This window comes from Harpegnathos saltator, unplaced genomic scaffold, assembly GCF_003227715.2.
Source record: "Harpegnathos saltator strain DR-91 unplaced genomic scaffold, Hsal_v8.6 scaffold467, whole genome shotgun sequence".
Lineage (NCBI taxonomy): Eukaryota > Metazoa > Arthropoda > Insecta > Hymenoptera > Formicidae > Harpegnathos > Harpegnathos saltator.
The window spans coordinates 1,140,961-1,154,980 of record NW_020230280.1 but is presented as its reverse complement, the minus strand read 5'-3'; the positions used below and the strand labels follow the sequence as shown (position 1 = coordinate 1,154,980).

At 44.9% G+C, this 14,020-nt stretch overlaps 1 protein-coding gene across 8 annotated transcripts in view; it reads left to right on the top strand.

The window, feature by feature from the left end:
• The window catches only part of LOC105184995 (leucine-rich repeat-containing protein let-4), a 102,914-nt gene that overhangs the window by 79,499 nt on the left and 9,395 nt on the right, over positions 1–14,020 (top strand). Inside the window, exon 1 of one of the 8 annotated variants that reach the window (XM_011144171.3) lies at positions 11,836–12,092. The exons of 3 other annotated variants lie outside the window; for them this stretch is intronic. The gene's annotated coding sequence lies outside the window, so the exon portion shown is untranslated. 4 more of the 8 variants (XM_011144169.3, XM_011144170.3, XM_011144172.3 and 1 more) reach the window with 4 other exon arrangements.

Below are 14,020 nucleotides of genomic sequence, written 5' to 3'. Positions count from 1 at the left end.
ACTGGGATGGTCAACGAGGTTAAGCCTCGTAACGATATTTCGCGATGCTCTCGGTGCTTTCGGTATGCGATGCATCTCCGCCAGAATGAGATTATTTCAAACGCGACATTTAACCTCGACTCTGATAATATCGACTCGATCGTGATTAATCCGATGTGTAATTTACAACGATAATATACTGCCAATACAGTCGTTCTAGGCCTCTTTCCTTCTTCACGGAAGATTCAAATCAAATTACTCGTGCGTTTATTCCATATGATGAAGATTATAAGGCATTTTCTTGATTTAAGCAGCCATCTTGCTGTTTTACGTGCAATAACAGTGGATGTACTACGTTACATTCAAGTGTGTGTTCTACGTTACATTCAAGTTACATTAAGAACAATCAAATTTATCACATCGAGCCAATAAATTAAATCGTCAAAAGTGTTGGTTACAACACGCGAGCTCATCAAGTTATGAAAACTATTATAGAGATTCAGGACATGAAAAGATTTCATGAAAAATTCATTTATAAAGTTTTGAGGCGCAAAGAAAAATCGTAAAAATCGCACGTACTCACAGGAATAATAAAGACCGTGATTAAAAACTAATAACTGAAGAATCGTTTGTACACACACGAGTCAATGTCACGTCTAAAGAGAAACCATCAGAGACGTAGCTGCAATAGTCTACGTACATATTGCATGCGTATTGCGACGCAGAGTGTAATTGTTAGTTTTACATTTGTCACGTACGCACAATAGGAGAAAATTTTAATTAGATTGTCGTTATTTATTTGTTTTTTCTCGATTGCGCACGTTTTTAGCGCATAAACGCGACGTATTATTATACTTGTGATTTACATCTCGAGAGGGAAAAATATTCAATTCAACAATATAAACATTCGTCGCGTTTTTATTTATTTACTCGACGATAATCCGGAGCGTCTGAGTTTTCGCGAATGACGAGGACCGTTGTCGCGGAAATTCAGCTCGCTTGTTGCTGAATGCTTCCTTATCTTCGCCGTCATGGCCGGTCAGAACTGATTGCTCGCGTTACGTCTTGACGTTTCTTTCGCCGCGGTTCAAGCGCATCGCGTGACACGGGCGGAAGCAGCAGCTCGAAGTCCGCGTGGGCGAATTAAATAGGCCGCGAATTCAATTCCGGCGTGGATAATTAAGCACGAGAAGCATCGCGGCTTGAAGTTTACGATGGCTGTCTCGTTTCTTTAATCTACGGATCGCGAACGTAAGAGAGCACAAGACACGAAAACGCGCGATTAGATCAGCCGCGATCTTAATACTTTCACGGAGACTAAAAGGCTAAAAATACCCTCCCGGAAACCGCACACGTCGAACGCGCCCCTATTCATTCGCGAATGAATAAGGGCGCGTTCGATGTGTGTGTATCCTTCAACGACCCGGATTAATTCCAATATCCAGCGTTTAACTTGAAACGATACATGGGGTACAAATGGCGTGTACAGGTGATAAACACGCGCACACATACACACACACACACACACACACACACACCCTTTCCGTCCATTGCGGTACGCCAGTTTAGCGCATAGTTCCTCCATTATTTGGCGATGTGTCGTAAAGAGAGTCCAGGTACTCTAATCCTATATTCTTGGTGTCGTTAATACGGATTGCAGCAGCCTGTTCCGAGGCACATAATTGGCCAATCTAAGGATATAGGTCGTCTCCTTACAGGGTCTCGCTCTCGGCGCTCTCTTCCTCGAATACTAGTCAGCGCGATCATGATTATATGCCCCGGTCACGTTATACTCGGCTGAAGTCTTGCAGGACAGCCGGAACCCACCTCTCGCCTCTCACCGCGCGCGCGCTGGCCGATCAATATTACGTATACGTTGGGAGGCCAAGCGAAACGTCGAGTAACCAACAGGTGAAGTAACATCGCGGCAGACTATAGGGGGGTACGAGGCCAAGGGGAGAATATAAAATTACCCTCAGTGGATGGAGAGAGGGTCGTCGTAGCCGACCTCAGTTCGCCACGGATGGATCACTTAATGCACGATTCAGCTTGGGCTTTCTCATGGCCTCGACGAGTCTTCCCTGCCTCCCTTTCTCTGTTATCTTCTTGTATTCTGTCGCTCTGTCTCTCACTGCCTCTCCCCCTCCCCCTCTCTCTCTCTCTCTCTCACACTCTCTCTCTCTCTTCCACCTCGCGCGCCGTGCGCACCCTTTTTCACCACGCTCCTTCACCCTACTTCCGGAATTTTTACCGCGTACCGCGACGTAGGGCAAAACTTTAAATAAACGTTTTAATTTCATCGCGATTTCGTCGATCGAAGAGATGGCGCCGCGATGGCGCGGTGAGAAGATTCACGGAGAGTATCGATTCCGGACGCGTAATGCGCGAACTAATAATGCGCGGTAATCGGATCCTAAGGTTTATTATACCTGCCGAGAGACGAACAAGGGATCACTTTGTCAAGGACGAAGTGAGTAGGATGTAGTAGGATGAAGAGAGCCTGATCTCAATGCGACCGAGTCTAATGATGTGCCGCGTTATTTATATAAATTCTTTCATCATATTTCTTGTAGAACAAGCGATAATATTAAAGTGCCCTATTTAATATCCTGTGCCACAAAAAGTTTCTTTCATGAAAATATTACAGTTATATTTATAATTAAAATGTATTATATTTGCTCTCTCTCTCTCTCTCTCTCTCTCTCTCTCTCTCTCTCTCTCTCTCTCTCACACTCATTCTATATATATTATCCTTTTCGCACATTTCCTACACATAGTAAAAGATAAACAACCTCTATTTTTAACATTCACTAATAGGTCAACTTTGAACTATACTATGCTAAAAATTACGTTAATATAATAACGTACGTGTATTTTGTATCTTCGGATAATTTTGAAGAAAATTATATATAACTAATTTTAGTTTCATTTTTCGTATTTTCCAAGCGACCTATTTCCAGAGATCCACCTTTGAAAAATTTTAGTAAAATGTAAAACTCTTCGAGATATAAATGTACAAAATGCAACATCATTCTTCTTTGTAACATGCCGAATACTGAATTTACCAAATTTAAATTTAGCTTGTTACAGAGTATGATAAAACGTACAAATTCAGTTTTCGCGGCTTCAATTATGCCCGGTTTTATGTTATTATTATAATTTAACGTTGATAACGTCTTAGTATGCATAATTTATTCATTAAACTTTATCATAGGTATGTATGTATATCTGTATATCACAGTTATGTATAGAGTTCGCCATGATTTCCGCTATCCGCGGAACTAGTGTAATATATATATATAATTTGTATTAAATTTAATTTATATTATACAAGCTGTCTCGCGCAACCATTTTATTCGACTTTAAAATCACAAGATAACTTCACCGCGGAATTTTGCAGTGCTCTAACAAATTTATCAGAACGAGACTGGGGAGAGAAAAATCAGCGACAAGAGTTGGGGACTTGGTTTCATGACGAAATGAAATCACTCGTATATGTGCACAAATAATTACCGCATGCGTGCTTTTAACATAGCACATACAATAATTACCAGAAAATATTTACCCTACGAAATGTTTCACAGAATCATTCCGATCCGATCGTTCGACGCGCATTGCATCTGTTGAATATATCGTGCAATTACCAAACCAACAAATAACATTTGACTCTGCTCATCGATTTTCCACCTAAAATCACACGAATCTCACCCATTATTAACGCGTCCCCTCATTAACGATTTCTCCTTTATTAATGCTCAATTGTCACGTCTAAAAATCACATTTACAATTATCGAAATTATTAACAGAGGCCGTATTAACGCAGCCGTGACGGATGTGTGCCATTGTGCCGTTTATTAATACGCGCGACAGGACAATGCCATGGCACACGAACCAGGTCTAATTAGGAGTCCGCTGTTGGGCGCACGCATGGTTCATTAGATCACTCAGCCGTTATATCGACGCTAACGAATGCCGTACTCTGCAGGCTGTGGAACCAACCCCCAACGTCGCGACGCATCCTTACTCGACGCATTCGCCCGTGTTGCGACGCACATATATACGGCAAATATGCATACCCACTCTTTCTCTCTCTCTCTCTCTCTCTCTCTGTCTCTCTCCTCTCCTCTCCTCTCGGTGCAACACTCGCCGTTGCACGGCATGTTTCACATTTGCCTACGTGTCTCGCGATCGCACGACGCGATGGCTCAATCTCGAATGTCCGCAACGATTGACGTGTGAAATGCCGTCGGATGGCAAACGCGCCGGTGGGCACATGAGGAAAAAAAGGCCGTCCCTCGCAGGAGAGAGGAAGACTAATTATTCGTACGTGCGCGAATTTGCATATCGCGCATACCGACGAATCAATCTTTTTCTTTTTTTTTCTTTTTCCGTTTTACGGCCCAATGTGGAAAAGCCGGAAGCCGTCTGCGGCCGCGTACGATTTACGCAAAAATTAGTTTTTCGCGGCGGAATGATGCGCAGTTGCGCTGTTTTCATAATGGAATGGAAATATCGTGTACACGCGGCAATATGTCGGCAAATGTTGACCGAATTTTCGTGTATCTGATAATGTTATTTCCGATAAAGTCTTTTTATTTTACGCGTTAACGATCCGGTGCCCAGCTATTTGTATTGGAAAATTGAAGCGTAACGTAGTGATTTATTAAAGAACAAGTGCGTGCGCATATCGCTACGTTATATAGAAGCGGGTGTCATATCCGTTCGAAAATAAAAAGAGTCGCCTCTGCTTCTCTTTGAAAAACGTTTGTGTTCTTCGCAGCTTTTGCGGAAAATAGAGTTACACTGATTCGTAACTTTGCCAAAGCTAACGTATTCGACGCAATTTCTTTCTGATAGTTCACAAAGCCCGCTATGGAAACGGAACGAAATACGAGTAAGTGAAATGGGTCAACGATGAAGCGGCCAAACAGAAAATACATATTTTGTAGAACAGTGATAATTGGAAAACGGCGCGTACGCGTTTTCTTGTTAATTTTATTCTGTCGAAAAAGTCGAAATCCAATGATTAACCAGGGGGACATACTATGAATAAGAATGAAAAGTACAGAATGTCGATCAAAACGTGCCGCAATAATCGACGCTACACGGCACAGGTGCTGGCAGAGTCAATGAATATTTGAAAAAAAGAGATAGAGATAGATAGATAAACATTTAGATGAAAAAAGAGAGGGAGGGAAAAAAGTCGACAAAATATAATCATTTAACTCTCGGTTTGTATTATCATGATATTAAAGTATTAAATTTCCCTGTCAAAAGAAACAAGCACATTTTCTCTTTGCTGCCTTTTGAAAGATCCACAAGAAATCGGTGTTTGCAAATAGGATTGCTTGAAAAAGAAAGTCACAACTGAAATTGGGCCTAATGAGTCTTGTTGAAAAATCAAGAGTTAAACTTGATTATTGATACACGTTAGTAACGGAAACGAGAAAGGGGATGAAAAGATGATTAATTACAAGTACGTGAATTAAATTATATGTACGTTTCAAAGACGCAAAACATCCAAACTTCAAGACGAAAATAACATCGACAAATCACGGCGTCTTTGTGCAGACGACAGATTGGATATTCGGAAACATGGCGAGTCATTCGACGGTTCACACGATCAAGCTGCGAACAAACGAGGAACATCGCGTGATCATTCCTCTTTCTCTTTTTTATTTTAGTATTTGAATGCGAAATCCTCTTACGAACGCCACCCGCGTCTCGACTAATGGTACACCATTAGTCGAAACTGGGAGTACTTCATTATGCCAGATCTATTTGCCGCGGGCGAACAACCTGACACGGACGTATTCCATGTCTGTCGACCCGCCTTAGAACTTATCCAGCTATTATAGCAGGTACGTCGCCAAAGAAAGAACGCCTTCTTCGTCGGAGACGATTTGTCGCGGGTTCTCGTGCGCCGTGTTCTTCCTTCCTGCCTCCAGACGTCCATCGACCATTTGTCAGGTTGTTGACGGAGCGTCGCTACGTATTTTTATGTTAAAATGCACGTCGCGACGTCAGTACGAATTTATTAAACATTCATGACATGACGATTTTATGTTAAAGGGACTCTATTTTATTATGTTAAAGAGATGCTATTTTCGTCCCGGCGTTAGCCGGGTAACAAAGTACGCTAGATCGAAAGCATTTCTTCTCTCGCATCGCTGCAAAAATTGTTAAATTAATCTATTATGTTACTTTCTTCTTCCTTTTCTCCCTTTTTTCTCTCTTTTCCCTTTTCCATTTGCACTATTCTTTTATCACACGGAAAGTGATACACAAGAAAGGTCACGATTCCCTCTCTCTTTCTCTCTCCGGAAATATTATCGAATATCATAAATTAGTTCATTTTCCCACACACCCAGAGAATATCCGTATAATATTTTTCTTTGCTTTCAAAACATTTGGAGATACACGACCTCGGGATTTACGAGATGGAGGTATAAAACGCTGCCGGCGGCGCATGTAACGTTTGTATTACATAAAATTTCATTAGAATTGTCGAAGTTGACGCAACGCAGTGTAAACCCGTTACTTTTTCACTCCGGGACCAAATATTTGTTTAGAGAGCTTGTCACGTCTCGTCCATGTTGTCGCGAGGTTGAAAGATGAATATCAGTCAGTGAATATCAGTCGGGCAAGTGGTATTAAAAGTGGATCACGTGCGCAGCGATTCTGCTACTCGCGGATCGTTGCCGTGCATGGAGGGGAAGAGAAGGGATGGGGAGGGGGGAGAGAGTTCAGCCTCGCATGGTGCCGCATTCGGACGCCGCGAAGCGAGAAGTGCATTCGGCATTCGCATTTCCGCGTTCCGCGGGAGATGCGCGCCGCCGCCGCCGGTGCATTCGACCTCACGGAAACGTCCGATTCTGCCGCGGCGGCTAACGGCTTCCGGATTGTACGTTAATCACGAGATGCAGCTGCGCCGCTTCCGTTTCTCTTTATCAACCTAATTCCTGCACAACGCCATGAGAATATCGGCCGGATATCAATCGGTCCAATCTTTCGCCGTTATTGCGGAGCACATGCTATTGCACGAAAATGCAACTGATGGAAACGTATCCACCGGAGCGTAGAGAGCGAAGGATGCGTCGGTGCGGCTAGAGTTGATATTTTTCCGATATCCGCCGCACGCGAGCGCGTGCACATTAATACCCGGCGTTCCGGGGGAAATCGGAGGAAAAGCAACGCTCGCGCTATCTCATCGCTTCCTATAAACGCACCCACATACCCACGTTCCGCGACTCTTCGGGATGCACGAGATGGCGCAACGATTGTTTCACAGATCGCGAGCTTCGATCAGCCTCGCAGGGGGAGCGGGCGCGCGAGATTGAAATGCATCGCAAGCTCGGCCGGATGCGCGCGCGCGCGCGCGCGCGAATCTCGCGGACCCGTAATCTTCGGGGGCCCGTTAATCTCATGATAAATCGGGTTAATTAGGGCTAGAAACGACCGAAACAGCGAGACGAGACCCATGCGCAGGGCAGCGCAGGGCTGTGTGAATAACGTATTTCCCGTGTGTATTCAGCGACGGGAAGTTCCGTACGGATCATAATCCCTCGTGTAATCTTCTTAGATGGGGAAGAGGGCGACCTTTTTTCGGGTCGTTCAGGTAATTCCAGCCCGGACGGCGCGCAGTGTGCACGAAAAGCCGACGATTTAACGGCTTCGCCGACTTCGCTTTGTTGGCTTAACGTCGTTCACGAGCGTCTTTTTTATCAATTGCACACACGGCTAACGTGGTCGGGCTTATCGAGGTTTCTTTCTATTCTGCCGCGAGGGACGAGCGACGGCCAGACTCAATTGTGAACGAAACCTCGTTTGTACAGATCGCACACAACCACAGGCAGCAGCGCATCGAACTTTCCACGATTTCCGTCGTTTAAGGAAATACTCCCGCGGGGAGTACCGCACGCACAGCTGTCCTTCGTGTTTCATGACCGGGACGCAACGGACGTAACGGGCAATCCTGGGAATGACTTCGCGAGCAAGAAACACTCGCGCGAGTGCGCGACGCGCTTCCCCCGCGCGGTGTCGCGACTTAAAGCCTACGCGGCATGCATAAAAGATTTATGCAAATATCCAATCAGGTCTGGCGTTCTGACGTTCGGATCCACTCGCTAAGCGCGAAACAGCTCTCCTTGGAGATGAAATCATTTGAGATTATTACCCAGTCGTGATTAATGTCCTAATGACGTGCTATTCCGTCCGACTGCGCCGGCGCGCCAATTATTCAAAACGCATAAATGCGTATTTGGTCCAGTTTCGTAATTATCAAATCGATTTTCCATTACTGCCGATGCGAGACGAACTCTGCGAATTCGAGCGTATCGCCTATAATAGATAGAGATGTTTAAACGACGGCAATTATTAAAGGCCGAATAGTTCCATCACTTTATTCATCGATTTCGGCTCTTCGACACCGTTTTAACATTACCATGTCCAAATCAAGTCAATAATTCCTGAGCGTCCCGATCACTTCAATCTAAAGGGAAGAGCTTGCATTGTGCCCGAGCGAGCTATGAATATCTGCTTTTATTAGCCATCTATATTAAAGTTCCACAGTGCGCTTTACTATAAAGTGGAATTCACTATAAAATGCAGTCTGCGCTCTCTCTCTCTCTCTCTCTCTCTCTCTCTCTCTCTCTCTCTCTCTGCTTTTGACGCGCATCGCGTCGCCCCGATATTCCGAACGCGCGACTCTCGATCTCATCGATTATGATGCATATTAAAGTCGCCACGCGACGTCGTCCGTTATCAATTCGCTGCTACGCGAACGCGTGGGTGCATCCAACGACACATGCTAATCAAGCGTAACGTATGCTAATAAAGCGTAATAAGCTCGTGATATATATTTAACGCTGAAGCATGCTAAGGATTTCTGAAGCCGAGAACTCGACGCGAGTGCTCCGAATCGTCGCTGCCTCAACCGACAGCGCTCTCGTAATCACGCGAGTCACGGATCGCTGCGAGATAATGTGACGAAATCGCAAATATAATCGTGAAACGTGACGTACGTAAAGTTGGCTCGAAGCCGCGGAGAAACGCTGCGTAATCATGTGCAACTTAATAGATCCTTTGTTTTCAGCCGCGCTATGTTCGTAACGTGTATGTGTGTGTGTGTGCGCGCGCAGATATATTTGGGATCCATTTGGAAATGGGAAATGGCAAGAGGGAAAAAGTGGGAAATCCGGATAAGAGCAACAAATCTGATTTGAATCGCAAAGCTGTAGCTCATTTTTATTCATTTCTGCATTAGTGCAGTAGAAAGATTTTCGGACACGTCGCGCGCATTACACGTTTGATACTCACGAGCTCCGTAATCCGTTAAAAACACCCGAGGGTTTAGAACGCAAATCCGGTTACTGCAGTTAAGCCGAAAGCGGGGCATCCGCTGTGAATCGCCGACAAAATAACACAGACATAGGTCAACTATTGCGATTAGATAATTCGACGATGTGATGAAATTGTAAGTGCGTGATCCGCGCATGAACCGCATCACGAGGACACTTTGTGTTCTATCAGTGAAGCATGAATTTTATTATTAAAGCCTTGCTATCGTAGCACTGTATCGAAGAGCATCGATACGCAAGATCGAGTGCCCTCTTTTTCGGCATGACGTACACACACGCGTTTCCCCAACTCGAAATTGAATTTCGCGCAGCGCCTCTCTCTTTCCTTCAGTCCTCACGGAATGAAAGTCAGTCGCTCGCTCGAACGCACCGACGCGGAAAATGAAGAAAAGTGTAGCTGCTGTAGAGCGTAGTCGAACCGCGTTATCGAAGTGTCGACGTCACTCAATTTAATAGAGTGTTCTTCTCCCTCCCTCACACTTTCTCGTCCCTCTCGCAAAATTGTACAATTTATTCTACGTCAAGCATCGCGCGCGCACAAAACTGGACCCATTGTTGAGCGAGCAAAGACAAATCGATTCGGGTGACATCGTGCGTTTAACGAAAAACACTCGCATACTCCGTCGAAACATTCGACCCGTTAATTATCATTCTCGCGTCCGCATTATCGTCGAAAATTTATCGCGGCTGCATGCGTAATTCGCGCAAGATAGCCATTGAAAGAGCGTTTCGTCCGTGTATCTAGGCGATAATAATTAATTGTCGGTAAAAAACGCGAAAGAAGAAGAGAAGAGGATTTGTCATTTTGTCACCACGCTAATTTCCCCGTCATCTCGAGCGAGACGAAAATACACCGGCAAACTTTCGTTCCGACGAAGGCGATGACGCCGCACTGTATGAATTAAAGATATCTAGATTCAATTTCGGCCGGCGGAGCGCGTTAACTTTTGAAATTTTACGCTCATTGCGTTAGGCAGAAGCGAAATTCGCGAGGGGTATCGTGTAGGGGCTTTACTCGCGGAAGAAATCAGCGTTGCGGAAGCTGAAAGCTCTTAATACTTTCTCAATTGAATCTTCCTCTCCGCGAACGCAACTCGCTACCGAACTCAATTAGCGGTCGGACGATATCCGGCGTCTTAGTTTCTAGAGAGTGAGGCCTACGTGTGGAATGCATAATAATGCATTCTTATCTCTCTCTCTCTCTCTCTCTCTCTCTCTCTCTCTCTCTCTCTCTCTCTCTCTCTGCTCTTTCCCTTCTTTCTAATTTTTAAGACAGACTGTTTGTTTCGAAATTGTGTCGTAACTTAACGCAGATCATTGATTAAAAATGGATAGTTTATAGAAAACGGATATCAAGCGATAATCTTATTCTCACTGTTATTATTAATTTTGAAAGTACATAATATTTTGAGAAATACATGGAAAATTTGTGAATACATATTTGAAGGAAGCAATGGATTTCAATTTTATCGTTAATTTGGAAACGTCCATGCGAATTATATCGCGTCATAATTTTATCATCAGAGTTTTGTACGCGAAGTGATGTGTTCCTCTGTTAAAATAATATGCGTGAAAGATGTATTATTACATTGAGTATATAGTCTGTCGGGTCAAATACATTAAATCATTCATTTCGTTCAAATATAAGTATTCAAATTTCATACTCCACACGAGTATGAATTGTGTAGCCAGTCGTAGCCAGTCGCTGTCGTTAAATAAATAAAAAATAGCACTTCAAGTTGATCTTTATACGTAAAATAGGTCAAGCATAAATTAGCACAAGCATAAAGAATTCGTAAGCAACATCTCGTATAGATACAAATTAATTCGCGTTATCCTCCTTCGAGCAGCTATGTTGCTTCGGTATTTATTATGTCCTGAACGTTACTATCCTGAATGTTACTAACGGAATTAACATCATTATTCACTCAAAGTAATCTTGAGGATGACTCGTTGCCTTGCCGTCAAAATACGGAAAGAACATAAAGAAGCGACTGTTACGTATGCGTACCTTTCTGCATTTTAATCTTCAATGTCGGCACTTTGAGAAAATTTCCGCTTGGAAATTCAAAACGGTCGCGCTAAACCATCTCTCGCCGTGCGCCAACGTGTGCCACGAAGAGGTGAAGGAAAAAGCATTAACGAGACATGACGGGCGCGATGCGGGAAAACTTGCGAGTCAAGATAGAAAGTCCCTTCCTCTCCCGTCTCACCCCCTCCCGCTTTAGTCCAACAGATTGCTCTATTTCCTTCGTCTCCTCGGACAACCGCGAGCCCTTCAAACGCACAGATCCGCGTCGCAGGCGAGTCAGTATCGTATTGTAGAAGCATGCAGAAATGAGATGCTGGCCGATATGTTCCCGCCAGCGTCGTCCCCGAATCCCATGATTCTAATGCCGGAAGCGGTCTATTAGCTGCGTAATAATAATGACGCCGACGGACACCCAGGTCACCGGCAACGCAGTCGCAGAACACGGCGCGAACTGTGCCGCCTTCGCATCTCGTTAGTCGAGACTATCTTAGTAGCAGTCCCGCTATCGGCGCCGTCGGTTCCATCGCTCCGTGCGGCCGTGCGGCCGTCGCGTTTTCCCGAATTTATCGACTTCCGGGCCGTGCCTTCGCGCTTCCGGCGGCGAATCGAAGGGGCGACCGAGCGCGCGGAATAGCGTTTCTCCTTCGGCCGTCGCGTCCTCGCGTATCTTCCGGGACAGACTGACGAGGATCGGATGGAGGACTAACGAGTCTAACGCACTGGTATCCTATCCATCGATATCGTTATCCGGATAGGTGCATCGACGATGACACGGTGACACCATCACCAGCGTGATACTCGCGGCGCAATTGAGCCGGATAGGCAACGCGCGCGCGAGCGCGGATATTACTATCAAACTGAGCAGGCAGTGAATGATTACTTTGTGGGTGAAAGCGGAAGCGCGTCGTGACGATTTTGCCGAACGTAGGCCGTGCGTAGGTGAGGCGAATAGAGGAGCGCGGACGAGAAGAGGTGTTTACGCTGGAGAAAATATGGGATCGCGAGAGCTGCGGGAAATTGATAATGACGTATTTGTCATTGCGTGATATCGCCGTTACTTCGCAGTTGTGCCTCGAAGATCTCTCTCGTGATACAATTGACGAGACGACGGCGCTCGTCGTCCGCCGATAGTGCCTTGTGTGCATTGTGTGCGAATGAAGTGAAAATCGATGGATCTCTGACTCGCGACGCGAGCGACGTGGTGATTACCTACCCGGTTATAGGATTCTACGAGAAATCCTGTACGAGAAATTTGCGAGTGCAACTGCGTTTCTCTACTTTGTTATCGTTCTGCTGTTGATTACTCGTTGCGTAACGAGCGACAACATGCGAGATGATTCAACAAGAAACGATGTTGCGCGTTTATGATCACGCTATTAATCCGACTATCGCGCACGCAGTGACATAAGCGATGCCTAGTGCGTCCGCGAGCACACGTCGTCACTCTATTTTACGTCTTCCGTTGAGTGTTTTACGCGCTAGAAGAAGATATCATATGTCCGCCGCATGCCTCGGTAGGTTTAACATCGCTGACAGCGCAGTTGTGCAACTGTGCGCGCTACAGCGTCGTCGTGAACTACGTGTCTATTGCCGAGTAAAAGGCACGACAGCTTCGCGAAGATGCACCGAGGTCGCGACCTTTGATCCAATCCGGAGTCGATTCCCCGTTGGCGAATATCAGACCGTCAAGTTTTGGAAAGCGCTGTTCGTTTTCCCGAAGGTCACATATATACACACGGATTCGATCAGAAAGTGATGTACTTGTATAATTAGCTGTTTATATATATATATATATATTTAGGTCTTTTAATTATGACGCGAAATGTTTTTCCGCAATGAGAACGCCGCGTTGAATTATCGATTGACGAGGAATTGATCTCGAATTTATCGGGGGACATATTTTCCTCATTACCCCGTATATTTTCGTAAATGATGTGCATGTATTAACGTTTTACCGACTAGGAACCCATTTACAGCTGTGCTCCAAATTTCGCGAGCAGCGAATAAAGTGTTAATTGGCAAACGTTCGTACGCGAGTGGAGTGTGAGTGTAATCGCTTGGGTTTCTTTACACGCAGCGCGGATTTTAGAAGTGTTTTTACGAAGATACGAACGCTGGCCGTTGTAACGTTACACATAACTGCACTGATGAGTACTGAAATTTAATGTTACTGCAGTATTAACGTGCAAGCAACAGCTTCGCGCGAATGCCGTAGTGCTATCGACAAGTCGACTATTACGCGAGTGCACGAATACCTCTACATTACAAGTTTTTAGTGCGCCGCGGGATACAATCGAAAAAGCCAGCCGTGCACGCACGCTGCTGTTACCTGAAACATATTAAAGCACGTTGTAATTTCGCGCAAACAATAATTCCGAAACAAATCGCCATTCACCGTTTTCGCGAATGGCAAACTGCGTGGTTATTGAATCAATAACACAAATCGAAGGCAATTGAATATTATCCTATCTTGTCCGTGACAATGGAGCGACGGCATTTTTCGGCAACTGCGAATACTAACGAATGTTTCGAATTGTTCGTTAAAAAAGGAGGTTATACGACACGAGATAAATCGCTTGTGATTTAATATGTTTCGTACTTTAATTTCCGCCGTAAAACAAGATGAGATTTATAATAAAACCGATAACAG